This window comes from Haemaphysalis longicornis, unplaced genomic scaffold, assembly GCF_048455015.1.
Source record: "Haemaphysalis longicornis isolate Haplotype H1 unplaced genomic scaffold, Haemaphysalis longicornis Haplotype H1 scaffold_16, whole genome shotgun sequence".
Taxonomy (NCBI): Eukaryota; Metazoa; Arthropoda; class Arachnida; order Ixodida; family Ixodidae; genus Haemaphysalis; species Haemaphysalis longicornis.
This window is the reverse complement of record NW_027526266.1, coordinates 17,278,349-17,301,734: the sequence shown is the minus strand read 5'-3', so window position 1 is coordinate 17,301,734 and position 23,386 is coordinate 17,278,349. Positions and strand designations below refer to the sequence as shown.

General features: G+C 48.8%; 1 protein-coding gene across 1 annotated transcript in view; it reads left to right on the top strand.

The window, feature by feature from the left end:
* The window catches only part of LOC144166165 (nitric oxide synthase-like protein), a 527,573-nt gene that overhangs the window by 65,416 nt on the left and 438,771 nt on the right, over nt 1-23,386 (top strand).

Genomic DNA, 23,386 nt, shown 5'->3' with positions numbered 1-23,386 from the left:
TAAAGTAAAATAAAAGACCACCCGTACCACATACGTATCACGGGGGACGCCAATTATAAATAAACAAACTGGACCGAAGTCAAAAAGAGTTTTTAAGATACAGGAAAAGAAGAAAGAAAGAAGAGAGATCTATAACGCTAAACCAAGCCAAGAGAGGGGAGGCAATCAGCGGCATTTTTTTCAAACGAATATGTGAAAGCTCAGTTACGAATCAACATATCGTTCTTCATACATGTGATCTTGATATGCAAACACATATGCAGTTTAGGTGCTTCCCCGTTGGTGAAATCTCGTGCTCCATGTTGACTCCTCTTGATCATTTGATCCTTTTTCCGTCTTCGCTCTCTGCCGTGATCGCGATCTGCATCTTCCCCTGTCCTGCTGTCCCTTGTGCCCTGGTAGACCTTCTGTAAAACTCAGAAACTGATTACTTCCCCGCAACCCCCTTCCCCGTGTTTTTCCTCCCCTTTACTTAATATTAGTCCTTGCTGTTACTGATGTTCCAACCTGAACTCGTTTGATTGTGGTTTCACCTTGCTTCTGTTACTGGTATCCCTACCTGACAGTTGCACCGGTCGCTACACTTTCCATCGCCATTTCGGATGGCCCATTTTAACTTCCAGTTCTTTAATGGAACCCAAGGTTCATTGTCATACATTTCCGCTCTGAAACTAATTGGTGAAAGGTGGAACCAAGCCTTTCTTATTTCCCGCTGTTCCTTAAATAAATCTCATCCCATATTTATCCTTGTACTACGTCCTTCCTCGTGATTTTGAATAAGCGCTCCCAACTTGCCCAAGATTCGTCCACATCTTCCCGTCATTAATCACTTCGGTGTATAGGCTAGCTGCCTTTGTGGCGGTTCGATGTTGCATTAGGTGTGTTAGTTCATGTCTAAGCCTACGGCCGGTGCTTGTGTGTGCAGGCCCTTTGCAGACTCGCTGTACTTCAACAAGTAAAAAAGTGGTTCACATATCCTCCACAATCGCCTTAGTGTGTGCTACGTTGTTCACTTGAAAGAAGGGTTCATCAACTTCGTACAGCCAAAACACTGGGCGTCTGTTTTCTGGGGCCATGTTACGTCACTGGCCTACTCCGTCCTCTGTTCACATGCCGACAAAGGCACTGACGCGCTTTCTGGGAACGACAAATTTAAGCAAAAGAGTAATCCACGAAAGACCCTAGTGACATTAACGTACGTCGCTCGTCTGCTGCCTAACGCTGGCAATCCCTCTCCACGCACTCTTGCTACAATTGTGACCTTCTTTTTCCCGCTGTCTCTGATTGTTACGCATTTTTCCTTTCTTCACGAGCAAGGTTATAGCCTGGTTAAGACTTTGTCTGTCTTCCTTCCTTCCTTCCTTCCTTCCTTCCTTCCTTCCTTCCTTCCTTCCTTCCTTCCTTCCTTCCTTCCTCCTAAACACACCCCGCAAACAGGCTCTCTACAATTCCGGAGACACCGCGTCCCCTTTTCCGACACCCACCTTATTAGGTAACTTCTCGTGCTTATAGCTAAGGTAGCAAGTCATGCAGACGAGAATTCGGGGCATGGGGATAAAAACGAACTGTGAGGGTGCAAAGGGTCTCGAGCCCCATCGGGAAACAGCCGAATTCCTGATTTGATTTAAGCTAACGAAGTCGTTTGCGCTCTTGATTGGGACTGACAAGGCTATCGGCGCATCTACATACTCGGCCGTGGCGGCCGCCATTCCTCCATCAACAAAGATTGCCGCGGCGTTACCGTAGCGACGTGCAGGTCTTGTTTGCTCTCATAACGGTCTCCATCGATGCCGTCCTGCGGCGCCGCAAACACGAGGGTAGCGCAACTCCTTGGCGTCGTGCGCACATGGTATAACAGATACGTCGGCTCCGCTAGCACGCACGCCCGCCCTCTCTCTCCGGGCGTAAGAAGACCAAGGTCCCAGCTGGCCTTGACTCATGGCCGCAAGGTGGACTCGGCCGACGGGGGAATTAAAGAGAAAGCGAGAGCGTCCGCTGCAACCGGTCGCCGGGCAGCCCCGAGACACGCACAACACGTGTGTTTTGCCGCCGCGCAGAAGGCCGGTCGACCCGGAATGCCAGCCAGGGCCGTGTCGCAAGCGACGCGCAAGCCGTCCTCTTCATCCTGAAGATAGCCGCCGCATCGCGCGGAAGGAGAGACGCGCTCCGGAGTTGACAGAGCAAGCCCGCCGTTTGCGGACGGCTTCGCAGCAGTTCTACGCCGTGCTTCGTTTCTGCGGAAGCCAACTTACGGAGCAGTAGTGCCTCGTTCAGTTAAGCCCCAGAACGCTAGGCTGGCCGTCGGAGAAGGTTTTTCTCCAGTGCAGTGTTTAGACGGATAACATCGTGACCGTGTGCTGTTGTTGGCTTCATCGCGAATTCGGTGTCTTCTTCTCCACCCATCGAGAGTGTCGTGTGCTACGCGTCGGCGCCGCTGTCGCGTTCCTGTCGTCTACGCGGATCTTCGGATTACGCCGTGAAGACGGAAGCCGATCGTCGCTTGGGTAATCTGATATTTGCTTGGGAATAAGTAGTAGGCACAGAAAAAATTCTTGGGTTTTATGTTAGCACAGCGATAGTATCATAGTCAGCGGGCAACCGTTTAACCCTCGCACGGTGATTGTGAATTCTTCTTGTATCATTATGTGGTGTTGTCCGGGAAACGAAACACCTGATCGTTGTAGCAGCAAGATCGGCGCACCGTCAAGTTTTGCGCGTTTGTGAACGGCTCATCGCTATTCCAGCGCCTACGGGGCCATCAGAGCGAGCGCTCTCCCGCGACGTCACCGGGAGAAGAAAGTTGACTGCTGCTTTCGTGTTGTGCCTGCAACATCGACACCGGGCGTCGGGAGTGCTTGGAAAAATCAATGTCAACTATGGCGGAAGTGATAGCTCCTAGTGCAGGGAACGACACAGTTGACCGAGCCTGCGCTGTCATGCAAAATAGTCCGCCGATTGCGTCCGCTGTGCAGCAGCAGCCCCAAGGCAAGGACGGTGTCTCTCATCTCAACGCGCCGACTACGGCAGCAAGGTTTGGACACCTCTATTTCCTTATTCTGCGCTTATATTTACGCGGTGCACGTCGTAGGATGTAAACGTCGCCAAAACTATCGGCACAGTTATTACCTACAAGTTTTGCATTCTCAGGAAAGTATACTTTGCTTCTTCCCGTGTTCAGATTTGAATAGTACAGGAGCTGGAAGGAGGAGGCTTTGCAGGATCTATAAATTTCCTCTTAACTGTCATAGTTATTTTTTTCGTGGTGAGAGTTCGGATTAAAAAAAGAAACATACGTGTAGACGAAAAGAACATAACGAAGCATCACATACCTTTGCGCTTATAAAAAAACAGACAATAATGTACCTGTGTATACGATCATCCTGGACACATCGTCGCATTATAACATTTTTTTGTTTTAGGTTGCATTCCACCTTTGCTCTTTGAAACTTTCCTTGCAGACTGAAAGCATCTGCCGCTGCAGTTACAAGTTCTTATTTGTGAGGTAGAGTTACGACGAGATGGCTTGACTGTACTCATTTGTCTACATCGATACACAATGTATATAGTCGACTATAAACAAGGCAGGGACTATTTTATAGCCAATGTTATTTTTGGTTTTTTTAACACGAAAGTTTTTTATTCGGGGATACACAAAGATTTTCATGACGTCATATCCATCCCCGAAATGGCGCCAGTACAACGAAGCAAGCGGCCTGTAAAGGGTGCACCCTTGCACACAGGGTCTTCTTGTGGGGAAGCAGCCCTTAGTACTAAAGAGTACGTTATACTTAGGGTTGTTCGGTTTTGGGATTTATATTTTAACACGAAAGTGTTTTACGCCGGGGTACACTGACGTCATATTCGTCACGGAAATGACGCCAGTACACCTTTGCCGAAGCGACCCGCCAGCCGGACGTCGCTCGCCAAGCACACCCACAAGACAGCCGCCGACCCGCAAATCTTGCTCAGCTGCAGTTTTCGCCGTACATTTCACTTTCGTCTTTTACCGATTCCTATGACAGAGGAATCAACCACAGTTTCTTTTGTTTGTTTCTGCCAATAATCCAGCATGCAATCGATCTCACCTCTGGAAAGGGATTTAGAGGACGGGTGTCTGGCTAAGCTTTCAGTGGAGTTACACAGGTTTGTTTACCGGTAGCAAAAAAAAGCCAACCTGAATTTCGACAAAACGTCGCTCAATAATCACGGTACTGTTAACTTAACAACATTGAGAAGAAAAATACTTCCACAATGTAGTTAGAATAAAGACGTGAACTTTTTCTGTTGCCGCCGTGTAATACTGCGAAAGTACGATCGTCTGTACCAAACCAAAGGCACTAAATACCAGCGCTTGCGTAATTTCCTTGCGCATGCAGACTACATGCCGAAGGACACTTAAGAGTCCAGAATGAGCAATTGTGGTGGTCACCACTACCAAGGGCACCTGAAAAGAATCCGGTACCGTGTTTTTCCGACCATTCGTCGTCATCTGGCGTATTTTCCCCGTCACCGGCAACACTGGGACGAACCCTCAACCTGGTGAGACCGCGAACTAGGGTGCGGCGGCATTATGGTGGCCATAGAAGCATTCACTTCAACTATGATCGTAGGTGTGGCAGCCCTTCCCACAGCACTGCTTTTTACAGAATGTATTGTATGAATGCAACCACTTTCGTCATTTGACTAAAGTTAGGCGAAGTTTATGTTCAACTCATCAGTTCTGTCGTTTCCTACCAGGATAGTAGACGTTCTTGGCGCAAATCGAGCGCACCCTGATAGGCCTGCAACACGATAACGGAAGCTTGGCGGCCGCTATTGATTACTCGGCTGTAGGAATGAAGTGCGACGAATGTATTGAAACATTTTTTTTTTTTTTTGCGGACGACGGCTCGCTGATTAAACGACCGGATCGTAATACTGACCCCACGCCCGTGTTCTACTTTATTCGTACCCGCGTGTCTCCTTCGTCTATAGTCATACCTCACGAAGCACCGGGGGCATTCAGGCTCGAAGCTCAAAAGGTCTGCCTCCGCTCGGTGGGACGATTCCAACCGCGGCCGAACGATTCGTTCAGGGTGAAAGTATCGCTCGGGCTCGTTTCCACGATCGATTATTTGCTTGTCTGAGTGATTTTTCGCCCTTCGTGACGCCGTGCAAACGGGCTTTTCGATTCATTTTGGAGGTTCGCACAGATGCTTGGTGCAATTAATTTCCCTGTTTTTTTTTTTTTATTTTTTGCTCTATCTCAAGCGAATGACTGTATAGCTGTATCGAGAAACCAGAGTCCGCTATGCTCTGAAGGATTCTTCGGATCGATGGACACGACTGTGATTCAGAAGCCATCCGGAAATGTGTGCGTGCGTGTGCGTGTGTCACAGAGAAAGAGATAGTGAAGGAGTAAAGAAGGTATAATACGCATTTGTTTTACCTTAGTGGTTCCAGTGCAGTGTTTTTAAGCAAAATTTAACATATATCCCAGCAAGTATACAGCATACTACGGCTGTTCAGAAAGGGAAGATAGTTCTTTTCAGGCTGTTTGGGGGAACTATCTGCGTATACGTGCATGCATACTTATATGTATATGTAGACAAATGTTCATTTTTACCCATGTTTTTGTCGATGATTCAGAGTTCTTTGTTAAAATTTTGTTTTGTAGTTTTTGTTGTCGTTTTTTCGCTCACCTCACCTCTCATACCCTCTTCCTGGCTGCTTTATAATTTTTACTTATTCCTCCGCTGGTGATGGCTGTTGATTGTATACATAGACAGGTGTACTGTGATATACATTCTGTGAAATATTTGCTGACGTTACAATGCTGCTGGCACAGTGTGCAGGGGCCTGAGGACCCCCGTCGGGCCGTCTGGGCCTTCAGTCCCAGTCTCCTCTCGATTAGACGAGAAATGGAGGTTTTTCATATAGTATACCGCACAGAATAAACATCTCCGAAACGAAGTACTTACGCGGAATCCTTACGCACAGCGGCGATAACTCTTGTTTATCTAGTGGCTGAGTATCTTCATACTGACGCATAGAGCAGTTCAATCTACCGGACCATGGTTCAAAAGAAAACGACACCTACCGCTGCATTGCCGGTCACCTGGGTAACGCATAAGCCGATGTGTAATGATGCCTTTATCTTATCGTTTGACAGACGAGCAAACTTGCTCGTTCGTTCGTGGCTCCACCACTATCGTCGAGTGTTTCTGCAGCATCAATATGGCGTACAGAAATCGGAGAAACTTGCACAGAGTGCTTTCTGGGATGCACGTCTCCGCCGCTGAGCTGAACCCCTGGCCCATGTAGATGACACACTAACTATCTCTACCAATTCTTACATTGTTGCGCTTGGGATATGGGGGCTATTTTTGGTAGCACTTAGGAACGTAGAAATGTTTGCGACAGGCTCTAGCGCAAAACGTGAAATGCAGTGTTGAAACTGCTGTCCAAGCTAAAACTGTATTCCTGAAAATATTCTGGATAAATCCTTATTTTGTGTATTGATCTGCACTAGACTCGTACAGAAAAGTTAAAGACGACTTGCACATTTCCCCTGTAATATTTTGGAGCCGCTCCCAGGAACCCACTAAAACCATTGAAAACAGAAACTTAGCGAGAGGATTTTGTACAAATATCTTAGAATTTTTTGCCATTATTATGTAGTAGTTGCTACCCGTACAGTTAAATGGAACGGCTTCTTTCCTTCTTCTACATAGTACAGTTCCCCTTACACGTGAAATTGACCATTTCAACACAAAACAATGTGTTCCAGATGCTAGTCATGGAGGTGAACTATGTAGAACCCTCAATAAGTGTTCGAAACACTTGTTTCGAAACTAACGAGACCATACAAAAGCTGTACATGTTATCCATGTTGAATGTAGGCTGCGTCTAGTTTTCTTTTCCTTTTTTGCAAGAAACCCTTTCTCAACTAGAGCACTAAACGCTGAATCTTTTATGCGTTTTCATGCAGTGTTATGCAAAAGGGCAGTTTTGGTTTCCTCCACTATCAATTGCAAAAAGAAATATAGAAATATAAAACCGCCCCGTGGCGCGTTCTCTATGCCCCCATGAGAGCAAGTCGAATGAAATCGTTCGCACTTAAAAGTTAAAAAAGAGAGACTTTACGAAACTTAACTTCGGTTGACAGACGTTACGGTTTATGAGATAAGACGCCATAAGTTTAGCTCTCCTAGCTGCGTGTATAGAGAAGCCATCGATGTCGAAGTATCGCCGGCGAACCATGCCGAATATACAGGCGCGTGCGAGCGGCTCAGAATACACGCGGGTTGAGGGCTCAACACACGGCTCGCGCTCTCATATGACGACGGCGATCAATCAGCGTCGGAGCTGTGCTCCGCACGCACGCTCACAACGTTGTCCCAGTGTCGCCTTGCATATGTACTCGCGCCCAGTGACAAGAGCGGGCCTGCGCCGGAGACTGGGCAGTGAGTGAGCGAGCATCGCGGCAACGTTCACTACGAGTTTGGGCCACGGCCGCTGCGATTGCTCTTTGTTGCGACTCGATGTGGACAGCGCTGGGCTTTCTTTGCGCGCTTGTATATGTGTGCACAGGCTCCCCGTGACAACAGCTGACAAAGCACCCACTTCTTTTTTAGTTTGAAAATCCTTCTACTATACCCTCTACCTCCTCTCCCCCCCCTTCCTCGATTTCGCGGTTGTTAGATAAAGCCTTAGAAGCATTGCCGCTGTTGCTTAAGGGTCCCGGAAGGGCACTGGTATGTGGCGGCATGGCGTTAGGCCTAACGTCTTGCTTTAAGGTCTGACGTTGACAGGCGGTAGCCGAAACTTGACGTGTAATAAGCTTACGTTACGTGGCAGGTCGTTGAAAATAACGTTATGGCTGCCAAGCGATGAGCCTAAACATTGGCCTGACAAGAGCGATTGGCGAGTGCTTTCAGTCACAGGATTGAAGAAAAATTGGGCCCATCTCCCCACGAGGGGGGACTCGAGTAAATGCGTCGCGTAGGGGGTGGGTGTATTGCGTTAACGTTAGTGTTGGGGGGGGGGGGGGTGGTGGGGTGGTAGTGAATGTGTTAACTATTATTGTTTATTACTATTAATTATCATTATTTCTTTCATATATTAATTATTACTTTCGTGATTTTGCGAATCGAGTCCCCCCTCGTGGAGAGATGGGCCCAATTTTCTTTTTTTTGTGATGCAAGAAGTAAAGGCAAGGAGTAGGTTGTTGTAAGTCGTTATTTATTTATTTGTTGCTGTTGTCGTTGTATTCGACGCTGAGAACGACGGCTTTGTGGTCGCTAAAGTGTACTGTTAAGGGGTATTTAAGCAGTGGTCGTGCGTTGCAGCAACTGGTGAAGACGAGATCGATGCAACTGCTGCCGTGTATGAGCAGCTTCTTGACGTAGTTTGAATGAGTCAAGGATATAATGCGCGTTCGTAGCATTTCATTCTGTGTCGCTTTTGTGGCGCAGTGGGAAGGGCACCATGTACCTCGCGTTCCGCCCACAGGGTCGTGGGATCGAAACCAGGCGCCGATAACCATTATTTTTTTTATATATAGTGTAGGGGGAGGGGAGCGGACGGACAACAACGCTGCACCTGTTGCTGAGAGCGAGGACGATACGGGGCAGAGACGCGCACCTGCGCCTCGCCGCGACGCGCATGCGCAGTGAGCGTGTGGACGCCGCCGCCGACGGTCGAGGGACATCGTGCGACTAAGAAACGCTCCGCGTTTAATATACAGAAAAGGTGCATTGAGCGTTGCTGTGAAGTGGCGATAAATTTTCCGTTCGCGGTCGTCGATCAATCCACACCACTGATTGATTTGATTGATTGTGGGGTTTAACGCGCCGACGCAACGCAGGCGATGAGGCGCGCCGTAGTGGAGGGCTCGGGGTTAATTTTGACCACCTGGGGATCTTTATCGTGCGCCGAAATCTCGTACACACGGGCGTTTTTGCTTTTCGCCTCCATCAGAAAAGCGGCCGCCGCGGCCGGGAATCGAACCCGCGACCTCGTGCTCAGCAGCGCAACGCCTTAGCCACTGAGCCACCGCGGCGGGTTAATCCACACCACTACTCGGTCGAGTGCGAGAATGAAGCAACAGTTATTTTTACGCAAGCACAGGAGGTCACACCGTTCCGTTCTACATTCGTTCGAGCAACCAATTGTTGCCCGGCTCTCTGCCGCTCGCTTTCCCTTCTTCCGAGGGAGAGGGAAGGCTTGGTTTCCCGGTGTTACACGAGCCCCAGTGTAACCTGATGTGTGGGCCCGTTGTCCCGCTTCCCGGTCCTCCCAAGAGCCCCGCGCCGGCCTGTTCCATTCTCCGGTTTGTTGGGGGGTTCTCCTTCACCTTCCGTGAATTTTCAGGCCATCGCATCATTGAGTAAAGAGGCATAAGCACCTGCCGGCAGCACCTAACGAAAGATACAGACGCAAAACGATGGTGCTGACGGTTTCACGCCCACAAGCGTAGATGTTCCCTGCAACACGAATAAGCTCGCCAAAACGCAAAAAAGAAAAAAACGCAAGAGGTGTGTGGGACAACTACACATGAAACGGCTAATCTACTCAACCATTTCAGATAGTTAAGAAGTTCAGTTATTCACTCAGTAACGTACGACACAAGCATTGTGAGGCTCGGTCACAAGAGATAACTCTGAATCATATCACAAGGCTCATTTCTCATTACTTATTTAGGCTTAGCTACTGCTTCACAATCTAGCGTAAGTTGAAAGGTTCTAGAGTACCATACTTTTTCAAGCTCGCACAATTTCTTTAAATTGATCTTTACCTCATCGCACACGTTCTGCCTGTTTTTCTCTCCTCAAAACTATATGCGTCCACCGCGCGGAAATATGCTTCCTTTCTGCATAGTTTCTGTTCTGGCGCCAAACTTCTCTCGGCCGCGTTGCGTCAGCCTAATGTCCCCATCGGTGCCCCGAAGCACGCGAGAAGCTTTTAAGGCAAGGGACGTTGCTCGCCTCAGGAAGCGCACTCGTCAGGTGCACACGGCAGCCCAGAAGAGCCGCTGAGATCAATGAATCGATGCTGATGCCGCGGAGGGCGCACGCCTCACGCCCGAGTCGTTGATACCTGTGGCACGAAAGAGGAGGAGGAGGGGGAGCAGAAAGCCTGAGTCGCGCGAATGGAGCCCTCGGGCAGCCTGTTCCTTCACGCCGCTATCGGCACGGCGGCGGCAAAGACACGTGCCCGGACTGACATGATAATGAAGCCGATGAGTGTCCATTAGTGACGCCTCTGCGCAGTAACGAAATTCACCTCGCTGGTATCATCAATATACGGTCACGAAGGTATTAAACGACAGCACAAAAAAAAATGTTAAGCAGAAGGCAGAAATTACGCGAGTTGCTTACCTTACGATTCTAGTTATTGAATGGCTAAGCTGCAAAAAAAAAAAAGGAAACGTGGTGGTGGCGCTTTCTAATCGTACCCGAACGGCGGAATTAAGTTGACGCCCGCTAACCATGACGACTGCTTTTGTGTGCACCGATTCAGATTTTCCTCGTTGCATATCGGTTGCTTATGACTGTGCGTCTGCTGTGTGGGTGGACTGGATTTTTTTACGCCCGGAATATGTGCAAATGAATATGTACCTTATGAAAGAAAACAGTATACCCACACTTGAAAAACGTCGTACAATTCACGGGCTCAAATTTCGTTTTCTTTCGAATAACAACGAGCTGTCGGTAAACCGTGATTTGTATCTTAAAACCGCTCACGACAAGACAAACCCAGCATCGGCAGACTCATTCATTTACAGCGTATTTCGCCAGAACAAACATTTTCAAATACTCGTAGTTTCCTCGAACCATAAACGACGGGAACTGCCTACCTCAGTCGTTAACCGGCTCTGTAGAAGCGCTTGATCGTATTGAACCATGAACCATGATGTATATTTTTGTATATTTTTATTGTTCTTGCTGATTTACAGTTGTGTGCAGTGTTATATTCTTGCCCATCCTGCTGGGGCCCTTAAATGGGCCTGCAGTATTCTGTAAATAAATAAAGGAATGAATAAATAAATAAATAAATAAATAAATAAATAAATAAATAAATAAATAAATAAATAAATAAATAAAAACTCTCTTTGCTCTTGAGCTTCACACTTTCAACTCCTTGGTATCCGCGATGGCAAAGAACGCGTGGTGGTACGGTGCGGTAAGTGACGTGGCGTCTCGCAACCTTGTGGCGTGTCAAAATGCAGGTTGCAGTTCTCACGTATGTGCATGTCAAAGGCGAAATCTTAACGCCGTTTAGGAGATGTCCTGACGCGAAGCTTGTGAACCGCGAAGATGCGCTTAAACGTAAACTACCTCCCCTAAAAACATGGCATCATTTCGAACGAAGCATCTACCCGCTCCGTATAATTCCGCTGTGGATCATCTTTATTTCGCCGCAACGGTCTGACGACCATAATGTTCAAAGGGACGTAGAATGAGGCTTGTTAGTGATCTTTCGTATTGGATTGCCCTACGGATACAAAGACAAATGGGACGCTGACAGGACTGGGACGAGGCGTGCCATTTGACAGCGTCCCATTTGTATTTGTATACGTTGTGCAATTGTATACGTTGTGCAATTCAGGACGACGACGAAGTGCCTCTTGTGAGACGCTGCTTGTTTCGTCTGCGATATTTTGCGCTTTTTTCGCGGTCAACCTACAGGACACCGCTTTTGTTCGAGGGGTGATGGACGGGGACCCCCAGGAGGAACCGTGCGACGTCGATCCGCCGGCGGGCACCTCCTCCAGGAAGCGCGCCAGCCTCCCAGCTGACGCGGGCAGCGAGGACACCGAGCTCTACTCGGCGCCCAGTGACGAGGACTCCGACGATGGATTTCAACTGTACCTGGGGAAAAAGGCGAAAAGAAGGCTCCTCGCGGCTTCTTCGCAATCGAGCACCTCGACTGTAAAACCCGTGCCTAAGCACCCTGTGCACACGATACTTTTCGTGCCAGAGGCCAAGACGGACAATTTGAGGCTGCTCAACAAGCAAGCAGTCTCCGCTTTCCTCGAAGCTACTGTTCCTGGGGAGGTCAAGGACGTGAGGATAAATTCCCGGCGGAACATCTTGGCGATCGACGTGGAGCATCGGAATGCACTGGAGGTTTTGCGGAAGATCACATCACTGTAGGACATAAAAGTGCGAGCCCATGCCACTCCGTATGGAGACACGACGATAGGCGTCATTTACGACGTCGATACGTCTATCCGCGAGAAGGACCTACCAATACTGATCAAACCTGCGGATGAAGGTATTGTCATCAGACAAGTAAGCCGCATAGGTACATCAAGGTGCGTGAAGATTGTTTTTAGGGGCGACAGCCTTCCCGCTCATGTTAAGGTGGGTCACTTCCGCCAGCCTGTCCGACCTTATGTGCCGAAACCCCTCCAGTGCTACAAGTGCATGAAGATTGGCCATGTCGCTGCAGTCTGCGGAAGCGCCACTGTATGTCCCAAATGCGCTGGGCCACACAAGGCTAGCGACTGCAGTGAAGATACCCTGAAGTGCGCCAACTGTGAGGGACCTCACGATGCCTCATCGAAGAAGTGTCCGCGCATGAAGAGGGAGGTCGCTGTCTTGAAGCAGATGGTGAGGGACCACTCCACGCACAAGGAGGCTGCTGCGACGGTACGACAGCGGCGGCGTCACCGGTCTCGACGACGGAGATCTTCAAACAAGGCTGGCCATTCCCCATCGAACGCATCTACGCAAGCGAGTCCACCACTAGTGCAACTACTTCCACCACCGCTACCCCCGCGGCCGCCGGCACCCCCACCGCCTCCACCGCCTCCGGCCTCGCAGGATTCGCTGAGTTGTCGCAACGAGGTACAACAAACCTCGCCGGGTGACGCGTGGCCTCCGCTGTCCACGAGTGTACCTCCTTCTGAGCCCCAACGCTCAGTACTGAAGACAGTCACAAGATCTCCCGCCCCGGCTTCGTCTTCAGATCGGCAAGTCGTCGCGGTCCTGAGGTCCCTCATGAATGCCATTCGCACATTGCTCACCAGTCTGAATACACCTTCTGCGTTGAGTGCACTTCAGATACTGGAGGCCCTGGATCCAGTACTTGCAAGTCTCGGATAAGCAAGGACCATGGCGAACGTACGTTCTTCATTGAGTACGGATATCAAGGAGGCTTCCATTTTTCAGTGGAACGCCAGAGGACTAATGTCACGTATTTCAGATCTTCGCCAGTTTGTCTTTATGAAATCTATTCCTATACTTGTCATCTGCGAACCGAACATATCCAACCCTATTCGGATATCTGGCTATCAACTTTTTTTATCAGCCACACTAGGGGAGCCCAGCAAAGTCGCAGTCTTCGTCAGGCGTGAACTGTCCTACGTTCACCATTCTGTGCAACCTTACAGGGGTAATGAGTACGTCTGTCTTACCATCAGAAAGCGCCAGCTCACTTTCACTCTGGTGGGTGTATACCTACACCCGACATCTCGCTTTGAACGGAAGAGGCTGGATGACATATTAAGCACAACAACGGGTCCGTGGGTAATTACCGGTGATTGCAATGCACACCACATGCTTTGGGGAAGCCCAAACACCAACAGGCGAGGTCGGAGCTTAGTAGCTTTTGCCTCAGACCATGGGCTGTGCCTACTAAACGACGGAAGCCCCACTTATTTACGTGGAACGAACTACGGCAGCTGTTTAGACTTGACGTTTGTGTCACGATGTTTATCGGCCCGTGCACAGTGGTTCCCAGACATAGAAACTCGTGGAAGCGACCACATTCCAACCTATTTGAAGATAAATGGATTACGAAGTTCCTTCGATCCTAATGTTATTCGGGTAACCGATTGGTCGAAATTCCAATCAAGGATGGACGAAATTTGCCGGAGCGATGAGCTTGAAAATCTAGAGTCCGTCATTGAAAGCACACTCCAAGCCTGCAAGCGTTCCGTCCGGCTGTCTCCAAAAGTGACCGAGTTTGACGTGGAGCTGGAGCGCCTTCGTGCTGTTCGTCGCCGCGCCGAACGCAGATACCGGCGAACGAAATGTCTCGAAGATTTGAGAATTTGCAGACGAACGCAAAAGAAGATCCAGCGACGCATTGCCAAAGTGCAAGCACAACGTTGGAAATCTTTTTGTGACACGCTGGACCCTCGCAAGCCTTTGTCGAGGATATGGAAAACTGTGCAAGGGCTAATGACTCCTGTACAGCAGCGCTCCCAATTTAAGGCCCTGGCTATTCACCAGAACCGCCGAGAGCTTGAAGTGGCCGAGGACTTCTGCGTGAGGATAGCCAGTGGAGCAGGCCCTTCTGGACTACTGCTCGCCAGTGACATCCCTGCATCGCGGGATTCAAGGATGGGCGTTCCATTTAGCATGGAAGAACTGCGGGCGGCATTGGCTGCATGCAAGCGATCTTCGTCCCCTGGGCCTGATGGAGTCACATATGCTGCTCTCCGTCACCTTGGCAAGGATGCCCGACAAGCCTTGCTGGAATATTTCAACGACCTATGGTGTAATGGTTCCGTTCCTCAAAAATGGAAGACCAGCCGCCTCGTTCCGCTCCTGAAGCCCGGAAAATCTATGCTGGATCCACTGGCATACCGACCAATTGCACTTGCAAGTTGCGTTGGAAAGCTGATGGAGCGAATCATTCTCGCACGTCTGGAGTGGTTCCTGGAGCGTTACAATGTCTACCCTGATGTCATGGCTGGATTCCGTCGTGGACGCTCATCCATTGACTGCGTTATTGATTTGGTGACTTTTGTGCAGCAGCGGAAAAGTGCGAAGCGGATATGTGCCGCGTTGTTCCTCGACGTTAAAGGGGCCTACGATAACGTGGAGCACGATGCGATTCTGAAAGTACTGCAGGCTGTGGGGCTCGGTGGCCGGGTCTACCAGTGGATACGGAACTACCTAACAGAGAGGTCATTCTTTGTTATGACTGCAGATGGGCCGACATCAGCTCACTATACTCACCGTGGTGTTCCCCAAGGAGGCGTCCTGATCCCTACACTGTTCAACCTTACACTAATTGGCCTGATTTCTCGCCTTCCAAGGAGGGTTCACGTGTCGATATACGCCGACGATATATGTGTTTGGGCAGATGGCGTGACTCGTCGGCATGTGCGCGCCCGACTGCAAAATGCCGCAGACTTGACGACCTCATATCTACACGGACAAGGGTTGGAACTATCCAGCAGCAAATGCGCCGTGCTTCCGTTTACACGAAAGCCTATGTATGCATACCCTTTGTATATTAATGGTGAAAGGGTGTCTTATGTGAGAAATCACAAGTTTCTCGGCATAGTTGTCGACACAGGCCTTTCTTGGAGCGCTCATGTTAACGTTCTAAAGAAGAGGCTCTCTGCAGTGGTGCATGTGCTCAAACTCATCGGCGGCAAGACGTGGGGAACACAACTGAAGTCGATGTTACAGCTCTACAACGTGCTGTTCTTGGGCTATCGGCGATACAGTGCCCCTGTCCTTTCTAGAGCGTGCCGCACAACTACTCGGGCACTTCAGGGTATTCAAGCTCAGGCCCTGCGAACCTGTCTTGGCCTACCACGATGTACGTCCACAGCAGCGACCATTGCCCTGGCTCGAAATCACCTTTTGGCAACCTTTGTGGACGTCGAAATACTCAGGACACATATCAGGCACCTCGCCCGTCTACCTGATCATCACCTCGCGGGAATACCAGCGACCCGTCCCCGGGCGTCGTTCGCAAGGGTAGTAGCTGCCCACAATACCAGCGTTCCATCGAACTACACGCCGGCGATGAGACCGCTCGTTCCGCTGTGGTGTGTGATGCAGCCCCGAGTGTGCCTAGATATCCCAGGAGTGACAAAAAAACGTGATCTTCCAAATCCGGCCCTGCAACAGCTCGCTTTGACGTACATGCACGAGGCATACAGTGACCGAACCCATGTATACACTGATGGCTCGGTAACATCGTCGGGTTCTGCCGGAGCTGTCGTTATACCACGACTATCACTGTGCAGCAAATTCAAGATAGCCAATCTTACGACATCCACGGCTACAGAACTTACGGCCATCCGTAGCGCTCTTGACACCATCGAGCAAAGTTCGTGCCGCAGATGGGCTATCTTCTGTGATTCGAAGCCTGCACTTCAGTCACTCCAGTCAGCGCTGTGCCGGGGACCTCACGAACAGCTCCTGACAGAAATAAGAATGGTATACGACCGTGCTGCCCAGGCGGGTCATGATGTCACCCTACAGTGGCTTCCTAGCCACTGCGGCATTGTCGGCAACGAAAGTGCGGACGCTGCCGCCCGGCTGGCGCATCAAACAGCGACAACTGTACTCATCCCATTGTCTAGGACGGACGCAGCTAGGGTCCTCCGCATTCTTGCCCGGGAAACAGCTATCTCCCAATGGTCTCCAGAAGATTCCACATGCGCACGCATTGGTGCCTTTGACCCGCACCTGCAACGTCCCCTTCCACTAGGCCTCTCACGGTCTGACGCAACTCTTCTTTGCCGTCTCTGGCTGGGGGTGACATTCACAAATGCTTACTCGTACTTAATAGGAATGGCAGCAAGGGCGGAGTGCGAAACGTGCGGCACATCGGAGACGATACGCCACGTTTTATGCGAGTGCACACGCTACTCGGCTGAAAGAAAAAAGCTGTCGTCAGCGCTGAGGAACCTGGACTCTCGGCGGCCATTTTCGGAGGGAAAGATTCTGTGCCACTGGCCTTCCCAGTCATCCGCTCAGAAGGCGACTAAGGAACTATTACGTTTTCTACGGGCGACGAACTTGAACACTAGGCTATAGACTGAGAGCTTCCAGTGTCAATCACTGTCAGTGCCTCAGTGCTGGGCATACGTGTCTGGTCCAACTTTTCCTCTTCTTCTCCTCTCTCTTTTTTGCCCATTTCCCCTTTCCCACGTGCAGGATAGCAAACTAAGCTCTAGCCAGGTTAACTTTCCTGCCTTTCTTCTACATTCTTCCTTCCTTCCTTCCTTGTGCAATTCAATATGAGACTGCCCCCGGCTAAGCGAAACATTTCTAATGACCTCCTCCTTCTCCTCCTCCTTATTTTTCTTCTTCTTCTTCTCCTCCTCATCCTTGTTGTTGTTGTTGTTGTTGTTCTTCTTCTTCTTCTTCTTCTTCTTCTTCTTCTTCTTCTTCTTCTTCTTCTTCTTCTTCTTCTTCTTCTTCTCTCCTCCCTTTCCTCCTCTTCCGACGACACCTAAGTATTTTTTTGTGAGTCGGCAAAGCGAAACCATTGATGTAGAGTTTCCACGCAAAGCTCCGCGGCTCGCTAGTGACTGCTGCGCCCCTGGGCGAGAGGAGCACAACAGGCCGGAGTGCGTAGCACGGCGTAGTGCGCTACGGAATCAAACCGGATTAAAGGACCCATGAATACAAAAGACAAATTTGGTTCGTTAAGTAGACTGCTTTGTCCCGACAACAATGGTGCCAATTTTATGGCAAACTTGAAAAAATAATCCAGATCTTAAAGAAAAACAGGCGAATCAGTGGCGACACCACAGCCACGTTCCGGAACTTTCTCTGTGACGTCACTGAATGTTGTTATAGCGATGGACGGCCGCCAAGAAACATCACTGGGGAACGCAGTGGGGCCTCCATTTCCGTTTCAGCGTATCGCTTGAATGCTAAAACACTCATAATTATTACAAAAACATTGCGCAGAAAAGGGGGCACGGATTAAGTGAGGACAGACATACGGAAAGCAGTTAGTTTTTGTATTATTGGAGTACCAACGCTCCCGGAATGCTACCGTTATTAAGTTCACTGGTAATTATGTTTTAGTGCTCGCCCATGTTGCGTCACTCTTGCCAATATTACGTCACTGTAGCGTGAAATTTGAAACTTTTGCTATATTTGTTGCGGTTTTCTTGGCTAAGGAAACGTCTTACGCGGTTCTTATGGAGCTGGGGTGTTGTTAGAGGCTGGTTCTTTCAAAGTGAACAAAATCGTATTCTGCACCCGTGGCCTTTTTCACCACAGATGCCATCGAGACGACCAGCATCCAAACAGCGACCGCCCCGCCCCCTCCACCGCCACAGTCTTCGCAATTTCACATGGTTCTGCGCGCGCCCAGTCATGGCCTCGACGTAGGCACACGCTCCATTGCTATTGGTTTTACTTCCGAAGGCCACGATTCAGAGACACATGACGCGTCGCAGTCAATCATATCGTAGGTGCCGTTTCTCTGCTAGAGGCAACGCCGGCTCTGACTCCGGCTTCTTCCTCCATGAACCGTGTAATGCAACATTAAAGAAACGCGTTATAGAATATTTTTCAACGCATTTTTAACAAAATTATTGTATGCATCATGATAGTCTAGCGCCTTTTTATAGAACTTGTAAGCTCTAAAAGAAGGCGACCGGGCAAACGTAACCCTCACCCGGTCGCCCTCAGGCCCACTTACTCAGACACACTTATGCAGTGTCACCAGTCCTTCTTCTTCCTTCTTCTTTGTTCTTTTTTTTGTATGCTCATCCTCGGCTTTCGCATGGAGCCTTGATGCTTTATCGAGCGCAAAACATCGTAATTAAGATTCACGCGAGGAGTTCCAAGCAATAATGAAGAAAAAAGACAACTTGGCGTGCAATAATAGTTCGCAGAAGCGGTTGCATTTTCTGAAGATTGTAGTGGCTTCTTCTTGTTCCTCGGCAGCTACTTCCACTCTTCAGCCGAATGCTGAAAGTATAAATATGTGCGAATGATTGCAGGTGTCGACTCGGGAATAATATTCCAGTTACCCAATCTGCCTGACAATTTCAGCTTTTTTTTTTTTTTGTAGTACTCACCACCATTTCTTTTTCCGTCGGACAGGTTCGCAGAAGTTCCATAAATATGCGTCACATGAGGGAAATATAACGAACAGACAACATAGGTGAAAACATTTTTCATCGTAAGGGTGGGTGCTTATTCTCGCCACCATTTTTAAGATATCTTCTTTCAACAATAAAGGTATCTTTTTCCCACGATTTCGCACTCCACAATATTATTTCGAAATAAGTTTTTAAATTAAGTTATTCAATCTGTTCAGCGCTCCCAAACTGCATTAGAAAGGTGGTGCAACGAACGCCAAGTCGGAAGCAAATGTGCCTTGCAGTCCAATTTGTCAGATTTATTTACTTATTCGTGCACCCCAACCGTTCGATACCGCGAAATGATATCGGCATCGTGTGTGTTCCGTCTGTTTCGTCATATTTTTTTTTATTTCCTGCGCGTGTGTGCATGAGCGGATTTTTACGGTCCGAATGCCGCAACATCAAAATGAAGTTCCCGAGACCGAAACAACAGCGCGGCATCTCACCGCTCACACATGCCCCGAGTTAGCCTTTCCCAAAGAAACCGAGATTACTCTCGTCTGTCAATATTCAAATTGGCTACTTTCCCGCGCTCCCCCTTCTCCTCCTTACGCCGTACGCCGACTTGAGATCAAGAGTGAAACCGGGAAAGGCCGCGTTATTGATTCACCTTTCGTCAAACTGGCTCCATTCTTGTTTACCGAATGTTGGTGACGCCCACTATCTATACACTACCGGAGAGATGGCCGAGCATCGAATAGCACCGAGTACAGCACGTGGGCCAATCATGTTAGCGGTGCTCTGCCCACCGGGGTCAGGTATGCATCTCTCCGCAGTCGATCTTTGCCGTCTAAATTAAAAACAACAGCACAAAGACGACGCGTGTTGGCATCGGGCGGCGTGAGGTATGCCGGTGATCCGCCGTATGATTCCGTTCCTTTCCCCTTGCGACTTCGCTGCATTCCACCAGAATATGCAATCTAATTTCCTCGCATGCGCTACCAGTGTGCGTACGACTGAGAAAAAAACGGGGAAGAGGTCTATTATAATATTCGATTTAAAATTATTATTTCGCGGTGAAGTTGAGGTTTGCAACGAGTGAAAATCCACGCCGAGGTGGCCCTGGTCGATGCGCGTATAGGTTACGTATTACGTATTCAAACACTGCGCTTTCGATCCACCTGGAGGACACTACGCTTTTTTACAGGGCACTGAACTACATATGGTACCTGTCCTAGGTGCAACAACAAATACTTCTGAAATTGAACAGCTCATTGAAAAAAATTAAAAGATTATATATATATATATATATATATATATATATATATATATATATATATATATAGTCTGAAAAGATAAATACTCACACAGAGCGCGAAAAAATAAGGTTAGTAGAGAAAGAGACAAACGAGAAAGACGTAGAAAATCGAAATAAGTTGACTGACGTTTCAGGGAGAGGACTCCCTTTCTTCAAAGTATATATATATATATATATATATATATATATATATATATATATATATATATATATATATATATATATATATATATATATATATATATATATATATATATATATATATATATAATATATATATACATACACGTCCGCATGTACTTAGAAATGAGGGGCTTGTTCGTTGGGTCCACATAAAAGCGCCGCTAGAAGTCAGGAACGCCTAGAAGGAAGGCATAGGGGGAGTAGTTCGTTTAGCTGCTTAGCTGTCGGAGTAGTTGATCATAAACAGAAGCTTTGGACTTACACCTAAGCTCAACACCCACCTTTTGTACCAATAAGCAGCACAATCATCATTGGCATTACATTATCGCGCCAACTGAATCGATGTCCTGCACTGTTCTTATTTCTGCTCGCAAGTCCTTCCCTAGGTACTCCCCACTTTAAAGCACATTACACCCTCCAGTATAAAACTAAGCTGAACAGGGTGTCATCACCGGCTGTTGTCCTGTACTGCGAGGTACAGCACGAGGACAGGTCATGCTTAAAAAGATGTGACTGAGCTAAATATTACCTTTCCTTGTGTTCTCTTCTTCGCATGCCGATCGTTTCTAGCTCGGTCACGACAGTATATGCACGAAGCGTACTCCGACACATCTCTTAATATACGCCCGGTCCAAGCGACTGCCCTGGAACAAAAAAAAGAAGACAATACAAGAGAAGAGGGCAGCCACCTTGCGTGCACCCTAGAGTTGATCGCGATGGCCTATACGCGACAGGTGGTGGCGGTTGACTGGCCGGGTTCGTGGCTGCACCGGCGTACCGCAGGGGTCGGTGCTCCTTCCGCTGCCTTTCACTTTAATCAAGTTCGGCCCGGCCCCCGATCGACTAGAGCGCCGAGCGCTGCCTTCGCGTATGCGCATAAGGCGGCCTTCACGGGCACCGGGGCGTCCCGTTTGTTGTGCGAGAGCCTGTGCGCGTGCCTCCTACTAACACCGGCGAGCGTATTTTCGCATGCGCTAGCCCGTGTAAGCTTCTGCAAGGGCTCAACCTGGTGACCGCGCTTAAGGGAGCTGCTCGATAAAGGGAAGCATGTGGTTTCCTCCAAACCCGCCTACGTCGGGTGCTCTTGCGCGAAAGACGTGCGTCGCTGAATACAGTGGTGTACTTTACGCTCACGTGACCTCTTCGGAGCTTCTACTTTTCTCCTCGTGAATGTGTGCGATCACGGTTGAGAGTAGCGTGATTTCCGAAGGCCCTGCTGTGGTGGAGGGGGCTGACACAACGACACTGAATAGTGAAGTGGTGTCCACCAAGGAACAGAGAAGTAACCGTAATCCTTGAAAATCGAGTCAGAGTTGCTTTTAAGACTCGTAGATATTGAACAATTCAAACTCGTAGTGCGGAAGCTCTAACTAGCGTATGGTCACTGCGTCAGAGCAACCGCCATACACTGGGAGAGACTTTGTAACAAACCATGTGATCAGCTAATAGGCCATCATCAACAGCCCTTGCACACATTTGTGAGGTAACGACTCTCTTCTTTGTTGTCGAGATGCCTTTACTTCTAGTTAAGGTGAAAGGTGACAAAGACGGTGCTAGGTGACAAAGATGGATGCAGTACCCAGCGAATAGAAGTTAGTGCTTGTGCAGGTTTGTGATGAAGGCCGCAGGAAATAGGCATCCTGGATACTGAACAAAACTGAAGCAGGGAACACGTCTAATGCCGTCACATCACCATCATCATCATAGTAATAGTCATCGCCGTTTTCATTCTCCCCTTGAAGGCCCCTTCCGGGGTAACGATCGCACAGACATACACGAACGTCTCCAGTGAACCGGAGGTCCTTTCGCTACCATCGTCGTTATTATTTTCCGATTACTTCGCTTTTTTTGTGTGTGTTACTATGACTAAGAGGCTTGGTCAATCAATTTTTTATCAACTCATATAACGCTATTAAGGTACGCATGCTTTGATACTTCTATGCTCAAACAAGTCATGTAGTCATCCAGTGCCGGCAATGGGTCCCGCTATTTTCATAATAATTATCACTTCCACTTTGCTTGTTTTTCTTCTTCCCTCTATTACTACGCATGATTGGACGGGTTGGCCAGTACCTTTGGCTAGACCTACATGTACGCCTTCAGCGTAACACACTTTGCTACTTTCGTGATTACCGAGCTCAAACTGCTCCTGCATATATAGTCCTCTAATGATGTTTCTGTGTCTCCTCCTTACCGTCGTCACGGTCTCTTTTCCAAACGCATCGTTTTCGTTTTCTCTTTGATTTTTTTTTCTTCTACTACTCATTTAGCGTATTGGCGTGTAGCCCAGAGAGGTAAATTGTTTTTGTTTTCTTTTTTGTTCCCTCTTCGCCCTTGTAAGCCCTACATATTCGCAATTAGCGTAAGCGCGTCTTGGTACTTCTGTTGTCAGCGTGGCCACATTACTCCTGTAGGTATCAATACGTATCCCGAACACATCTGAAGGTCGAAAGCCAGAACGCATTCGCAGGTCTACATTTTTTTTTTTTTTTTTGCTAAAGCTAAGTCTCGGCTGCGCTGCAGGGGAGGGGTTTTGGACTCACAATCTGTCGGACGCGGTTTCGAATCCCAGATGTCTTTTCTTTCCTTCGTTAATATTCCGTTCGAGCTTTCGGCCATTTTTATGATCATCTTTAGGTCACACCTATTGCCGGATGACGCATTTTAGCTTAAAGGCCAACTGCACTAAAAAATTCGACCTCTTGTAAACACTATTTCCGTACAGCCTGCTGAAAAATAAAGCATCTTGTTCAAAATACAACCGCTGAAATACGCGCGTGGACGCCGCAAGCGGTGAGCAAAAATAGGCGATTTTGAAATTGAAATCGATGAGAGCGCGGCCATTGAAGTGACGTTGCAGCCGTCCACCGAGCGGGACTCCCATGGGCCGGACGGACAGCAGCTCGGGAGCAAGCCTGCGCGCAAGCTCTACGCGCGCACGGGGCAGCGTTCGCACCAGAGCTCGACCTGTTTTCCAGCTGCGTGGCTGGCCAGAGGAAGAATCACCCGTCGGCTGGAGCGCCACAGGCGCGTCATGGCTGTTTGCGGCGGAGCTTTTTTAAACGCTTCTAACTGATTAAAGAGGCGTTTCACGG